At 37.9% G+C, this 15,285-nt stretch overlaps 1 protein-coding gene across 2 annotated transcripts in view; it reads right to left on the minus strand.

Annotated features, from left to right (window-relative positions):
* The window catches only part of LHFPL6 (LHFPL tetraspan subfamily member 6), a 230,318-nt gene that overhangs the window by 72,646 nt on the left and 142,387 nt on the right, over positions 1-15,285 (minus strand). The gene's annotated exons all lie outside the window — the stretch shown is intronic.

Consider the following 15,285-nt stretch of genomic DNA (forward strand, 5'->3'; position numbering starts at 1 on the left):
AACTCTCAGTGTCTAATTCATTATCAGAGTATCGGGGGTCAAAATTTCCGTTCCCCCTTGTCCAACAACTTGTCCACTGCCTTGTCCATCATTACTACAAGAAAACGCTATTCCTAGATCATTGATGTGTACATTTGGTTAATGTCTTGTCCTTGTTTTACAGACTAAACTGTTAATGTAAACATATAACCACTACCTTCTACATAATCATACAGAGGAAATGTCGGGTTAGACAAGTAGAGGACGTGGACCTTTGGAGGCCAAACTTCACCCGAGTGGGAGACACTTAGTCCACAGGCTGAATCCAGGCCGCAGCTTAATGTCAAATACTTTTTAGGAAGTTCACAGGCGTGAAAATAAAACTCTACAAAAAATGTCCCCCGACAGTCCCCACAGCTATCACATTCAGAATCGTGCTTGAAACTCTAAATACCATAATTAAAGCAGTATTTCACACAGGTATAATTGGAGCATTGTCTTTATTTTGAATTTACTGCATTTTTTTAGACACAATACAAAATGGGGCTTGATATGGACCAGGGGAACCCAACACTGACACAAATACTGGATTAAGTGCAACTGTATTATGAAATGAGATAATATCACTTTTTCAAAAAAGATAAAGCAAGAAACAGCTTTTAAATATTAAAAGAATTCTTAGTCAAGGTTCCATTAACCAGTATCTCTTAAAGTTCAGAATAAATTTTAAAGACATGCGTTTTCCTTATTAATATGGATTATTTCTCTGGCTATCAAGGGAAAATCAAAATTTGGGAGGAAAATAGTAATTTGACACACTCGATTCAAATGCCTGCGTCTCTCTGACACGCAGAAGCTGCATAACACGCATGTTATGTGTCTGAAGAAGTTCCGTGCCCTGCGCTGCCTGCCTCAGACGGCTTTTACCTCACCTTTTTCAATGACTGTCTCTGTCTCCCAGTTTCCGTCTTGTCCTCTCTCTGAAACTTCAAAATGAATTGACTATAATATAAAACTGAAGGATGTGTGTAATTTTACTCACAATAGAGTTGTAGCCTGGTTTAATTTTTTCGCATGTCTACATAATTTCCATTGTGGTAAAATACAGACGCCATTTTAACCATTTTTATGTGTACAGTACATTTGCCATCACTATTCATTTCTAGAACTTTTCCATCGACCCAAACTGAAACTCTGTGCCTGTTAAACAGTGACACCACACCCCTCTCCTCCCAGCCCCAGGTAATTCACTGTCTCTATGAATTTGACGACTCTAGGTATTCACATCTGTGAAATAAGGTTGGCTTAATTTTAGAAGGCTCAAGTAGAATAAAATTTATTTATCTTAAGAAATAAACACATCAAGCTAATGAAGTTACCTTTGTGTGTAGACCTCCTCTTGTTGGCTTGGGTATCTTTAATTCCGAATAGAGGAAAAGTCCTCACTGTTTGCTCTAAAATGCTCACAAATGCACTTCGTTTATTACACGCCCTTTTCTTTTTCAAGATAATTCATTTGCCATTCAGCTCCTATCATATGGCAGGTGCTGTGCTAGGCAGGACCCGAGGGTGAAATGGTGATCAAGGCAGACATAGTCCCCAACTTCATACAGCTTATGGTATAAAGGGAGAGCCACTTAACAGAGAATTCAAAACCTCTAATAAAGGTTCTGATAGGAGCAACGCTTCAAGATGCACAAAGTAGAAGCATCAAAGTCAGCTTCGGGAAAGGAAGGCTTCTGGGGAAAAGGGGCAGATAAGCTGGGACATGAAAGACAAGTAAGAATCGGGGTGGGGGGGTGGAGGTGGGGACAGAGAGATCCAGGTACAGGGAAGCATCTGGGAAAAATACCTGGACGGATTTCAATGGATAGTGAGTCAAGTACGAGAAAGGGAATGGACAGAGGAGAGATGAAGGGGGGCAGGGTACAAGGGGCCTTACGTAAGTCGTTGAGCAGTCTGCGTGCCCTTCTCACAGCAGCGGGACATCGTAGGAGGCTCTGCACTATTGTGACATGATTATACTTTCGAATGCCCACTCTGTCTAGAATTGGATTAGAAGAAGAAGAAAACCCACCCAGGAAATCCAGTTGGGAGACTATAGCCAGACTCCAAGGACGACAGTGGCGTGAGTTACAGGAAAGGCAGTGGGAGGGGAGGAAGTGGAACCTCCCCTGTCCTGAATTTCTAAATATACATACAGAGGGTGTCCAAACAATGCATACGCATTTTAAGAAAGGAAAAAACTGTATTAAAATTGTAATGCTCAATATACTCGTAATCCGAATAACAAAAGACATGACATAAAAATATAGCCAAAATTTTGTGGAATTAGATAATAAAATAAAATAGTTTAAAAATAATTTGACCTTAGATTTGGAAATTCAATGAAAATTAGAAAAAGTAGACTTCTATCTCAGGGTCTCAAACCCACAATTTAGGGGAATCAAATCCTAAGACTGCTTAAATAGATGGAAGTTTTAAGATGAGAAACATCAAGTAGTTACAACCAGACTGCCAAGTAATGCTGTCAAGAATCACACCACAAGCTCAGTCTCATTGTGCTGATAACAACACCGCTGGCTGTGAAGGAAACATCTATATGTGTGAACATGAAGTACAAGGGCACACAAGTAAAAAAAAAAAGCGATGTGGAGCTAAAAAAAATTTACCACTTGTTCATGTGCCAATTTACATTCACATAGTAGGTAGTGAGATAACATCCAATTTAAAATTATGGGGATTTTTACAACATTAAAAAATATCATTACAATTTTTGAAAATATCCTGGTATAATTTCAGAGATCTGGAATCTGTGTGGCTGTCATATCTCATTTTTGTCTTTAATAAATGACTATGAAACTTAGAGAACACTATATATTCCTAGAATATTTCCAGAATTCTTAAAATAGGGCCAAGTATCTTAGCATTTTTTGAACTAGTAGGGTGACAGTCTTGTTTTGTACCCTTAAATTGCTTTAGACAAATTTATTAGGTATGAGTGACATATAATAAACTCCACATATTTCAAATGTACAATCTGATAAACTTAGGCATATACATACCCATGAAACCATAGGTAATAAAGAATTTTATAACACTGTATGATAGTTGTGCATGCATAACTGTCTTTAATGCACTTCGTATAAAGAGCAAGTAATACACATATTCCTTTGATGATCCCTCATGTTAAAAAGTGTTTAATAAATATCAAAAAGCAGCAATTAGGCCAGGAAACTCCTGACAAGGTTGCAGACATGTGGACACGGACATCTGTTCAAAAGTCAGTGATCTAAACAGAAGACCCTGTTTAGAGAAAGAATTAGTGTCAATCTGACATTCAGTGATAAATGATTATTACCCAAAATCCGACATGACTAGGGGTAATAACAAAACTGGCAAGTTAAGTGCAAACTAAATGACCTCAGATTTTAAGGAAATTTGAAGCCCTTGATTGCTGCTCAGAGCTGTCATGTTGGTAAGAAAATGCTCATTCAGCCTAGAAGTACAGGAATTCCTCTCCGTCTCACCATGGCCCGTAAATCAGCTCCCCGAGCCACAGAAAACTCAGATAATCCAGCAGCCACCAGGCCTGCTTTGATCCAAACCTGGTTTCTTCTACTCCTTTCAACCCATTGATTCCTGACACTTGCTTACTTGTAGTCCTGGCTCTCTGCACCTATTTCTGATGTCTTTGTGTCCAGGTGACTCTTCTAGACTCTTGCCTCGTATCAGGCTTTCGGATCCCACTGACCTTCCCAGCTTCTCCCACCGCATCTACAAATAGGGTCTTTGATTTGTGCTCTCAGAAGCATCTATGGCTCTAACTAAGAGAGTTCTGGAATCAGAAAGCTTCCTGGATTTGGAAGGGCTTTCTCACGCTCTTAATTATGATGACAACTGCTCCCACTCATTGAACAGTTACTACATGGTGGACACTATATCAGGCGTTTTCCATGATATAGTGTAGACTCATTTAACCCCCACGACAAATGTCTTTGTGAGAAAACTCATTGGTATTGACACTGTCCAGACCAAAGATCTGGAAAGTTAAACGATGCATCCAAAGTCACATAGCTAACAAATAAATATACAAAGAAGGCACCAGGACTCTAACTCCAGAGTGCCTGCTTTCCTCTCACACACACTGTTTCTCTACCAAGGATTTAGAGCACGAGTGATTCCAAGTGGCAGTGCCCACTTTGCATATTACAAAGTGTTCAAATTGACACAAGTGCTTTAATCATTTTGGCACCACATTAAATATTTTCTAACCATGGAAACTGTATACCATTATTGAAAAGCCATATGAAAAAAAAGCACACCGTTATGTCACTGATACACGTGTGTAACTTTCTAAAGGACAACAACTTAGTAATATGCCTTAAAAGTTTTGAAAAGTGTTTGTTTTAACAGAGCAATTTCACTTCTAGAAGCATAACCCAAGAAAATCTTTACAGTTCTAGAAATAACTACATGCCCCCCAAACTGATGAACTTAGTTTTGAAATTTCAGTGTATTATAGGAGTTTTTAAAGCATGGTCTTTGGACCACTGACTGCCAGGAGATTCATGAGGTCGAATCTGCTTCCATCAGAACACGAAAATATTATTGAGCCATTTTCACTGTGCTAACATTTGCATGGACACTGCAAAATCAGTGGTGGCTAAAACTGCATGCACCTTAGCTCAAGTTGAGGCAGTGGCACCAAACTGTACTAGTAGCCACATTTAAGTGTACTGGTAGCCATGCAGTGTTCACCACTACACACTTGCCATTGAAAAATGCCAGAGTCACTTAAGAACACCCTTGATAAAGTAAAAATTAATCATTTTATTAAACATTAACTCTTGAATACAGGTCTTCTTAATGTTCTGTGTGACAAATTGGCAAGTATGCACACGGAAATGTGATGGCTGTTTGAGGTAATGCATTTGTGTAATTGATTGTTTTGAGTTTCAAGCTAAAGTAGCCTAATTTTCCGTGGAACGTCATTTGTACTTGAAACAACAAATGACAAAGTATTGTACAGACAAGCATTTGGAAGATGTTTTCTCTACAGTAAGGGACGCGAACCCAGTGCTGACAGTGTTTGGTTTTTTTTGCCAATGATAAAATTTAAGTTTTCAAGCAAAAATAAGAATTTTTGGAAAATTTGTATCTGTCACAGTATGTTTGACATCTTCTCAATACATAAAGACCTTTCAGATGAATTCATTACTGATATTAATAACTACATTTTTAAAATTAGTATAAAGTAAAATGTATCAATACTTAGAAGATCTACATAACTCAGCAAATCAATTTCCCAAATGACATAATGTACATTACAAAATTATGCATAGGCTAAGGCTCCATTCAAAATGTAAGACAGGATGATGAATTTTAATGTAACATAGTATGAACTGTTCATGGATTCCACATTTTAATCAATTTTTTAAAAACCACCACCTGTCAAGCTTGGGTATGGCTTCAAAGGAGACTATCCACAGTTATTTAAGAATGCTATTAAAATACCATTCTCTTTTACAGCTATATTTCCTTCACACACTCCTTCAACACAGTATATTGCAACAAATGGAATGTATAAATATGAGAATTTAGCTGTCTTCTGTCAAACTAGGTGTTAAAGAAATTTACACAACAAACAAGAAGTGTTGGTGATGATGTGAAAAAAAAGGGAACCCTTGTGCACTGTTGGTGGGGTTGCAAATTGGTGCAGCCACTGTGAGAAACAGTATGGAGGTTCCTCAAAAAGTTAAAAATAGAACTCCCATATGACCCAGCAATTCCACTCCTGGGTATTTTTCCAAAGAAATCCAAAACACTAATTTGAAAAAATATATTCACACCTATATTATTGAAGTGCTACTCACAATAGCCAAAATATGGAAACAACCGAAATGCCCATCTACCGACAATTGGATAAGGAAATTTGGTACTTTTATACAATGGAGTATTACTCTGCCATATAAAAGAATGAAATCTTACTATTTGTGACAACATGGATAGACCTAGAGGATATTAGGCTAAGTGAAATTAGTCAGACAGACAAAGACAAATACCATATGAACTCACATATATGAGGAATCTAAAGAACAGAATAAATGAAAAAACAAAACAGAAATAGACTCTTAGGTACAGAGAACAAATTGATGGTTGCTAGAAGGGAGGGGAGTTGGGGAACTGGGTGAGAAAGGTGAAGGGATTAGGAAGTACAAATTGGTAGTTACAAAATAGTCACGGGGATGTGAAGTACAGTATGGGGAATATAGTCAATAATGTAAAAACTATGTATGGTGTTAAATGGGTACCAGACTTAATGGGGAGATCATTTCATAAATTATATAAATGCCTAACCACTGCACTGTACACCTGAAACTAATACAAAATAATATTGAATGTCAACTATAATTTTAAAATACACATATATAGTCATGGGATGTAAAGTACAGCATAGGGAATACAGTCAATGATAGTGTAATAGCTATGTATGGTGTCAGATGGGTAGACGACTTGTTGGGGTTATCACTTTGTGATGGGTATAATTGTCTAATCATTATGTTGTTTTGTACACCGGAAACTAATAATAAAAATTTAAAAATAACACAAAAATGTGAAACAATACCACTTCTCTTAACTATATTTTTGTTTGGAAAAATATAATTATTTATAGTAACATGTACTGAGTTTAGTATTATTTTCAAATTAATTAATTAATATTATTAATCTTTCTCAGTTTTAATTTTTACCAAAGTAAATATCAATAGCTATAACTTATATAAACCGGAGTTCTTTAAAAGTCTTCAATAATTTTTAAGAGTGTAGAGAGGTCCTAAGACCAAATCATTTGAGAACCAGTGATATGACAATTTTGTGTAGCCACTGAATATTGTAGAAGATTATGTCCAGAAAGATCCTAAAATAAAATATAACATGTGTAGAAAAAAATGACTGGAGAGAAATATACTTCAGTGTTAACAATATTTGTAAGTTGTAAAATTGTAATTTTATTTATTTTTATGTATAATGTTTTACTATATTTTTTATAAAATCAGTAGAGCTTGCTTATGTAACAAGCTAATAAATCATGAACAAATAAATGAGTACCTGAATTAAGTCATACACGAAGGCAATTTTAGTCTAGGAAAGAAACTTTTCTCCCTTCACTGCCTTCTCCACTTTTATTCAGTCCTCTCCTTCCCTCCTGCCCAGTTAGCGATTCTTGATATGCACGTTTCTTATCCACAGCACCTGCCCCCAGCTGAGGTTTCCTGACCCTCTAGGACCACTCATCCTTTCTCTTGTAAAACAACCTTTCCTCTCACCTGAAGATTATCAACAAATACTAACGTTATTGTTCTCCACAGTTATTTATTATAAAGTCCAGTGATCACGCTGTGCTTTGTGCAGTCATACCTGTCACAGAGTGTTCCATTCTTAATTTCTTTTTCTGTACTGTGAATTTTTGCCTTGTCACCCTCCTGGATTTCTCTGCCTCATGGGCGCTGTTGACAACAGTCTCCTGAAAATGCCTTTCTTGAGTGTGGAATTCTGTCTTCAATTACAGCTGTCCATCATGGCTCAGTCCCTGTACTGTCAATCACTCTCCCTTCCTCTTTCAAATAACCGACCATTTCTAGCACCTTCCCTGGTAGCTCTACATCCATAACTTACAAATCTCTACCTCTAGCCCTAATAATGTCACATCACATTGTGGAAATGGGTTATGGGAATCGATTTGGGGATTTAACAATACTTAGAGTTGTTCTTTAATGCAGGACTTTGTAAAGACCTGTTGAAAACAACTTTTCCAATTTCACAAATTAAAAAACACAGAATGAGAGCAGTCTGATTAATTACCCGCCCAGCTACTATGCAGAGTGCCCAATCCTAGTGCAAAGGCGATTTCAATAAACTTTTGTTAAAGTATTATTTGGAATCTCTGTCAGGTGGGTTATTAAAAGAGACAAATAATCTAAATAAACACTTAGGGATTGATAGTTACCCAATAATTGCTTTTCATAATTTACTTGACAACCCTTTCCAAATAGCTATTCAGTTGTTCAGTAAGTACATACTTGGTACACCCCGCATATTTTCTGCAGAATAAAACAAAAAGTGTCATAGTCAGAACAACTCGGCCTCTTCCAATGGCAGCTCAGAGTCCTTTAAGAAGACCTGCTACCTTACAAGACAGCAGCGTTTGTTTGAAAGGGATACAGCCTCTCCAAAACGGGTCTTCAAAGATGGCAGAGTTCTGCAGAGCAGCTGGAAGTTTAGGCTTTTTTCTCTGGCATACTGAGTCTGGCAGATGGATCGTCATAATTAGCATCACATTTGCATTTTTCTCTCCACCAACAAAAGAGCAAATAATCTTAGAAGAAGAATTCCGTCATGTATTTTTATTGATCTTATTTCTAATTTGTATGCCAAGTTTCCTTTATGGTCCCAATTACTTCCAACCCTCTCCTAGGAGATGAACAAATTACAAATGAGGACACGAGTGGAGTAGTTACTCTTGGAGTACAAACTTGAAAGTGACTTTAGGACTAGAACTGGAAAGCCCTGAGAAAGTGGAAGAACTACTTATCTTTTGTGTATATTTCTGTGAGACTCCTATTCTCTCCTTGTGCTATATAGCTCCCACCCTCAGAACCATTTAGTTTATAAATACTATTAAGTAAGTAACACCACTCAACAAATTGCCCTCACCGACAAGGTCTCCTGGTCCATGGCTCCAGATAGCAATTGTGTGAACCAGGTGGGGCCGCAAGGTGGAACATCTGAGCAGCAGGGCATGGAGGAGTGGCGCGAGGCCCTGGGACACTGAGCATGGCAGAAAGCGTACCCCAGGGAAGCCAGGCCAGTGTCAGCAAGGGTCATACCCATCCTGTGTGTGACAGCTAACATCATGATATTCCCCATAACTTCCCTGTGAGGCTGATATCACAACCGAAGTGCCCTTTGATAGGCGACTGGATAAAGAAGGTGCCAAAAAAATGTATACACATTTTAAGAAAGGAAAAAATATTAAATTTGTCATAATATATACCAACAAAAGAGAAACACAAGTCACGTTCGACTTCTGCAATTATAAGAGGTGCTCAAACTGGTACCATCAGCATCCAGACACTTCTGATTACGGTGAACTACTGCTTGAGGAACGTTGACCAAAGTGTCCGCTGGTATACACTTTTTTGGCGCCCCTGGTATACAGTGGGATATTACTCAGCCATAAGAAATGATGAAATGTTGCCATTTGGGACAACATGGATCGAGCTGCAGATTATCACGATAAGTGAAATAAGTCAGACGGAAAAAAACAAAAATGATGACTTCACTCATATGTGAGATTTAAAACCGAAAGCAATAAACAAACAAGACAAACAAAGAAACAAAAACTTATTAACACAGACAACATTTTAGTGATTACCAGAAGGTAAGGGGGAAGGGAATGGTAGAAGAAGGTAAAGGGGGTCAAATATATGGTGATGGAAGGAGAACTGACTCTGGGTGGTGAGCACACAATGTGATATATAGATGATGTATTATAGAATTGTACAACTGAAATCTATATGAGTTTACTAACCAACGTCACCCCAATACATTTAATAAAGAAGCAAATCATTTTGTAAATTGAGAAACCAAAACTTAGAGAAGTGAAACATCTTGCCCGAGTACTCTAGGAAAGTAGTACAAGTATTTTACCATTTCGGTCCTGCCCAGCAGTAAACTTGATGATAACTAGTGCTCCCGTTTTGACCTGCCAACCACATGTGATAATTTTGTTCTGGTAATGGCTGTGCTTGAGTCATTCACACCCAATCGCTAATCAATAACACAACTTTACAGGTCACCTGAATAGGGATGAGGAGTGTAATCAATGACCATGAAACAGAGAAGATAAACTGGTTCCTAAGGAAACTAACCCTTGACCTTTTAGCTCCTGAGGGCTGATTTCTAACCAAGTCAGTTAATTAGCCATAGGTGACTATTAGGGTCTAAATCCTTTCAAAGCACAAATCTGGGCTGACACGTCCAGGAGCACAGAGCTAAAATGCCCTGGTTTTGTGTGTGTCACATTTAGCACACTGCGGGCCTCCGAGAATCCCACCCAAACAGATGAAACTCTAACAGCACATTATTCTTATGCGGACGTTCTCTTGCAGTAATAATACCGCTTTGCTGCAGCTTTCTTTTTTTTTTTTTTGCTTTGAAGGTGATATACCCAACCTAGACATCAGGTCTTTCAAAGCATAATGGTCCAAGTGCCAATTCTCCATCAGATTCACTGAACTCCACCCTATAGGCAAAATCAGACCTTTCCTTGCTGAGTTGGGCAGTATCCAACGAAAGACACAGTGCATCCTAAATGAAAGGCGATAACAATACTCACAAGAGAGCACACAACTGATAAGATCTGGAAGCCCACAAAGCCTGAGAAAGGAATGCCCTTCCCCTGACCTCTTGCCGCTGGACTCAGGCCTCTCCAGCAACACCTGAGCATGTTCTACACACGAGGCTCGGTCCCACCCATCCACCCACTTCCCACCTGAACCAGAGTCACTCAAGAGCTGGGTCCTGGTAGGGCAGGGGAGGGAAAGAGAAGGAAGCAGGAGGACGGAGTTGCATCCTCTACCTGGTCCAGCATGTGGGCCATTGCTCTTCCTTTCCCTCCATGAATGCTGGAGAATTCTGAAAGGGCTGGAAAGCGAGAAAGAGAAAGGATAAGGGATGGAAGACAGGAAGAGAAGGGAACTCCCCTGGGGCTGCTCTCGCAGTCCTCCCAGTCCAAACCCCCTGACATCTTCCTCCTATCTTTATTGTAATTCCTGCACCACCCTATTTATTCCAACATTTCTCATCTCGTCCATTGTAGCCAGGCCCGGCCACAGCAATCACACATTCAGACTTTGGGGAGTCCCCTCCCACTTCTTGGGAGTGATAGGAAGGCACAGATCTCAAAGCTACGGAATTTCAGTGAGAGAAGATTTGATGGTTGCATTTAATTTAGAAACATGTCTTCTAAATTTGCATAGAAACAATGTTCTCCAGGATGACTACATTTGATAAAACCATTATGCAGGGTACATTTAGAGTTGAACAGGCTTTCATGTGCTGGCCTCAGATCTTACACATCGCAACTTAACTTTCTGAGTTCCAATGCTTCTAGGTAGGAGCCTTGCCTGTATGGCTCTGTGCACATATATTCATCAAGTTAAAAAACAAGGAAAGGTACAAAATAGAGAATATCCTTAGAACAGGCAGGAACAATGTGAGCTAAGTAATACAGCACCCTGGATAAATTCTGTAAGTATGAAAAGTAAGACCAGGCGTGACACACACTAGAAATGCATCCTGTGCTCTGATAGCTCTCCTTTTATTTTCTGTGAACAATGTACAGCTTTATGTAAAAAATGGCTATCAGAATGTCTGGTGGTCACTCTAGACTTAGCCATGGAAAAATCTATTATTAAGAGAAACCACATGGCTATAATGCTTACTAATGGAATGTATGGTTGTTCAAATCGTCATTCATCAGAGAATTCTAGATCCAGAAAGATGATGGATTCTAATTTACTGAAGTTAATCTGACAAAATCATTTGGAAATATTTAAACTGTTTGTAACAGAAATAATTTACAGGAAAGCTATAAGAGATTCCTTAATGAGTTTATTTCAGGACAAAAAAAAGGAGAGTAATGCTTTGTTTTTTAAATGGGAAAAAAAGGAATAACATTAAATTTGTAATGGACGGAGTTTGAGCGGAGCTTGGCCAGTCCGAGCTGGCCAAACGACATGAGCAAACGCACCAGGAATCATCTGATCTGGGAAATACTGATTCCAAAGTCATCATAGCTCCCCAGACTGCCTCAGCCACGTGGATGCAAAGAAGAAAACTCGTTTTTAGTCTGAAGCTTTAATAGAGGCAAGGGAGGTGCTACTTGCCTCACAGAGAAAGAAGCTTTTTGATGGCATTTAATCCTCTTCTAGAAACAGAAGTCCAGGTCAGCTGGATACTGACCCTCTGGACCCAATGACCAATGGCACTCCTTACTGTATTTCATGATAGTTACATTGAAATATGCACCACACACATATAGGTTGGAAATGGACTTTCATGGCAAACCCAAGAAATGAACACTAATTCTAAATGAGACAAGTTCATACAGAAGTTTTTATTTCTATAAAGGGCTAGAGTTAAAAATCAATATTTTCCAATATGTCCTGGTCAAGAGTATAAGGGGACGTGGTAGTAGGGATTATGAGCAAAAAATGTTGGTAAGAAAAGTATTTTTTCAAGGTTGCAAGCAGGTGATTTTTCTATGATATCATTTACAAAAGTTGATTTGCAGTTTTGCCATTTAAAAAATATGACTGGGAAATGTTATTCACTTCAAAGTTTAGAATTTAAAATGAGCCTAAGTTTATACAACACACTGCCCTACCTTTAATGTATATAGTAGTGCTTGTTTTCAGGACAGAATATAAGAGGGATATAGAGAAAATGAGCAGAATTATCCCAGCGGCTAAGCTTTCATTACTGTTGACGTCATTAGAAAGCGCCCTGAACACTAACCCAGAGATAAAACTATATGTGGGATTCAAAGCCAAGTCCACCCAGGGATAATGGTTAAGGGTTCAATGATTCTGAGGTGAAAGAAACAAAAGGAATTTCAGCTTAAAATTGAATAAGTTGGTAATCTCTACCAAGATTACAAAATGGACTTAGCATCCCTTGTTCCTTACTGTGACATCTCATTTATCCACAAATATTTACCTGGCAATTTCACATGTTTGGAACATAACTGAGAATCAAGGAGTCAAATCACAAAATTCAAGCAACACAGCTCTCCACTGTGTCTTTGGAGAAGAGGCTCTTACAGCTTCAGTTTCATGCATTATTTGCTTTTAGGCTTTATCAAAAAAACCGGACAAGCTTGGTGACCTATTTTCTAAATCCAAAGACTATTAGAAGCCATAGGTAAGTGAAGTTGAGACTTGCCATAGGCTTCCTGAGAACAGAGAGAAATGGGGCTGCAATCGTAGACAAAATCCAAAATCCAATGAAACTGACAAAAGCTTAAAAAGCACAATAGTCTGGGGAGGCAGCAATAACCTAACAACTCAACAGGTTCTGCTGGCATCATGGTGTCACAGGCACGGCAAAAGAATTGATGGCCATTCTGATGTATAGTTCATTCCGAAAGTTAATATTTTGTTTGGTTAGTCCATTTCACAAGCCATAAAATTATTGTCATTTTAGAAAGGTTTCCATTTAAAAGGCTCAAAACAATACATACATGTATGTGTGTACATGTGCATGTATGGGTGGATGGGTACTTATCTATATCTGACTATCTATCTATTGATCTATCTATCATCTATCAAGAGAGATGCTTAGATTCTAAGAATTTCAAAGTGGTTTTGCCCGAATTGAATTTTTAATCAGTTATACACCTCTTATATTTAGCATAGTGTTTGGAATATGGAAATAATAATAATCATAATAGTCTTATTAGTTATGTATTAAGTTCTAATACTATGCTAGGCTTTTTTTCATATATTATTTCGAATTCTAAAAATAGCAGAGAAAGGCAGCTCTTGTTTCCTCCATTTTATCAATGAGAAAGGGGCCTCAGCAAAGGTAGATAACTTGGCCCAAAGCTTAGAGTTGCTCAGAGTCCAGCCAGAATCACAGGGCTGACTTACTCCAAAGCACATGCTCTATTCATGGATTAACATTTGCCCTGGAAGCATTCAGTGGGTGGTTTCTTGATTTGAACCATTAAATAGCGGGGTTTTGGTAGATCTGATCTAAGTGAATGCCATTTTTGTAGGTCAAAAACAGTCAAATTTTGGCAATTTCATATGGCTGTAGCTAATAGTATACATTTCAGAGCATTTTGGACCATTTCGTAATCTGTTTATCTTTCCCAAATTATATTTTATTTAGGCCAGTTACAAAATTAGATTAGATTATAAGCATATAGTAACCGGATAGTGGTGATCCTGGAATAAAAAACTATGGTTAACATTCTAATGGAAACCATGGTGATAAAAAAAAATGTTCATATTTGAAAGGTCATATTTTATGACCCACAATTACCACAAGTTAACCAAGAAGAGTTTAATCTTGACTCACACTAACATTGACTATTTTATTTCCACCACCCAGGAGATAGCTGTTTGTTGGCTTATGATCACCCAGGAAATCTGCACGAAAGCTGAAGTGGAAATCGCCGCGTGTGTCTGCCTGTCATGAGCTCCATTTTGTTTGTTTATTTATTTAGTAAGGAGAAGGGGTAGCTACAAACAGTTTTCAGAGCCAATGGAAGAAATTATTAAGTTTGCTCATGTCCCTAGTAAAACAAACAAACAAAACACTTGTTTTATTCTGAAGCAACTAAGCTATTGGGTGATTAGCAATGGAGAAAAGAAAAACATCAACTGGTATTGTGATTTCATTAAAAGCAAATTTCTTTCCAAGATGGGCATATGCTTGTTGATTTAAGATCAACATTTATAATAATTGATTATCTGGTTTTTGAGAAACAATCTCTCTTAAACCTATTACAAAGCCTAGCCAAAAAGAGAAAGCTGTTTATAAAAAAAAAAAAAACAAACAACGCAAACTCTATACCAAATACTTGCACCCATTAAAGACTATTAAACAAAATTGTTTTGTACTCAAATTTATGTTATTCAGAAGATTAAAGTAGTATGTTTTGAAAGTACATAAAGCTGTTTATAACCAAGCATGTTATTATAATGGCAGTTTAATTATTTACATGTTCCATTAGCGTCTGTCTCTACTTGCGAATGAGATCTTCTCAATAAAGTAGATATCGTCTCATAGAGTTAAGCCAAATAGGTTTTATTCTCCCATTTGTTTGTTTTTAGCTTTATCAAGTTATACCCTTCACTAATATTCCTAAAGAGTCAAGTATATTCAAACATTCCTGTTAAATTTGGGGGTGTGTAATCCTATCCAAGCATAGTAATAAAGCTACAGAAAGCAGACGCATAACAGGAAATGTCAGAAAATGTGCGTGCCTATGTGTGTAGTGCTCTCTCCTGAGAATAGAGAGACTTAAGAAATATTTTTGGATCCGGGTCATGCACGGAATGAACGTGGCCCATTATGATGATATGCAGGTTTTATGGAGCCACAAGAGGACCCCGGAACATTAAAGGGACAAAAGTTTTCTATAGAAAATGCCTTGTGTGCAGCTACATCAAGCTGAAAAATAAAAAAGGAGCATAAAACAGAGAGCTTCAAAGAGGTCAGTAGAATGACACC

The sequence above is a fragment of the Hipposideros armiger genome, unplaced genomic scaffold, assembly GCF_001890085.2.
Source record: "Hipposideros armiger isolate ML-2016 unplaced genomic scaffold, ASM189008v1 scaffold_139, whole genome shotgun sequence".
In the NCBI taxonomy this organism is placed as follows: Eukaryota; Metazoa; Chordata; class Mammalia; order Chiroptera; family Hipposideridae; genus Hipposideros; species Hipposideros armiger.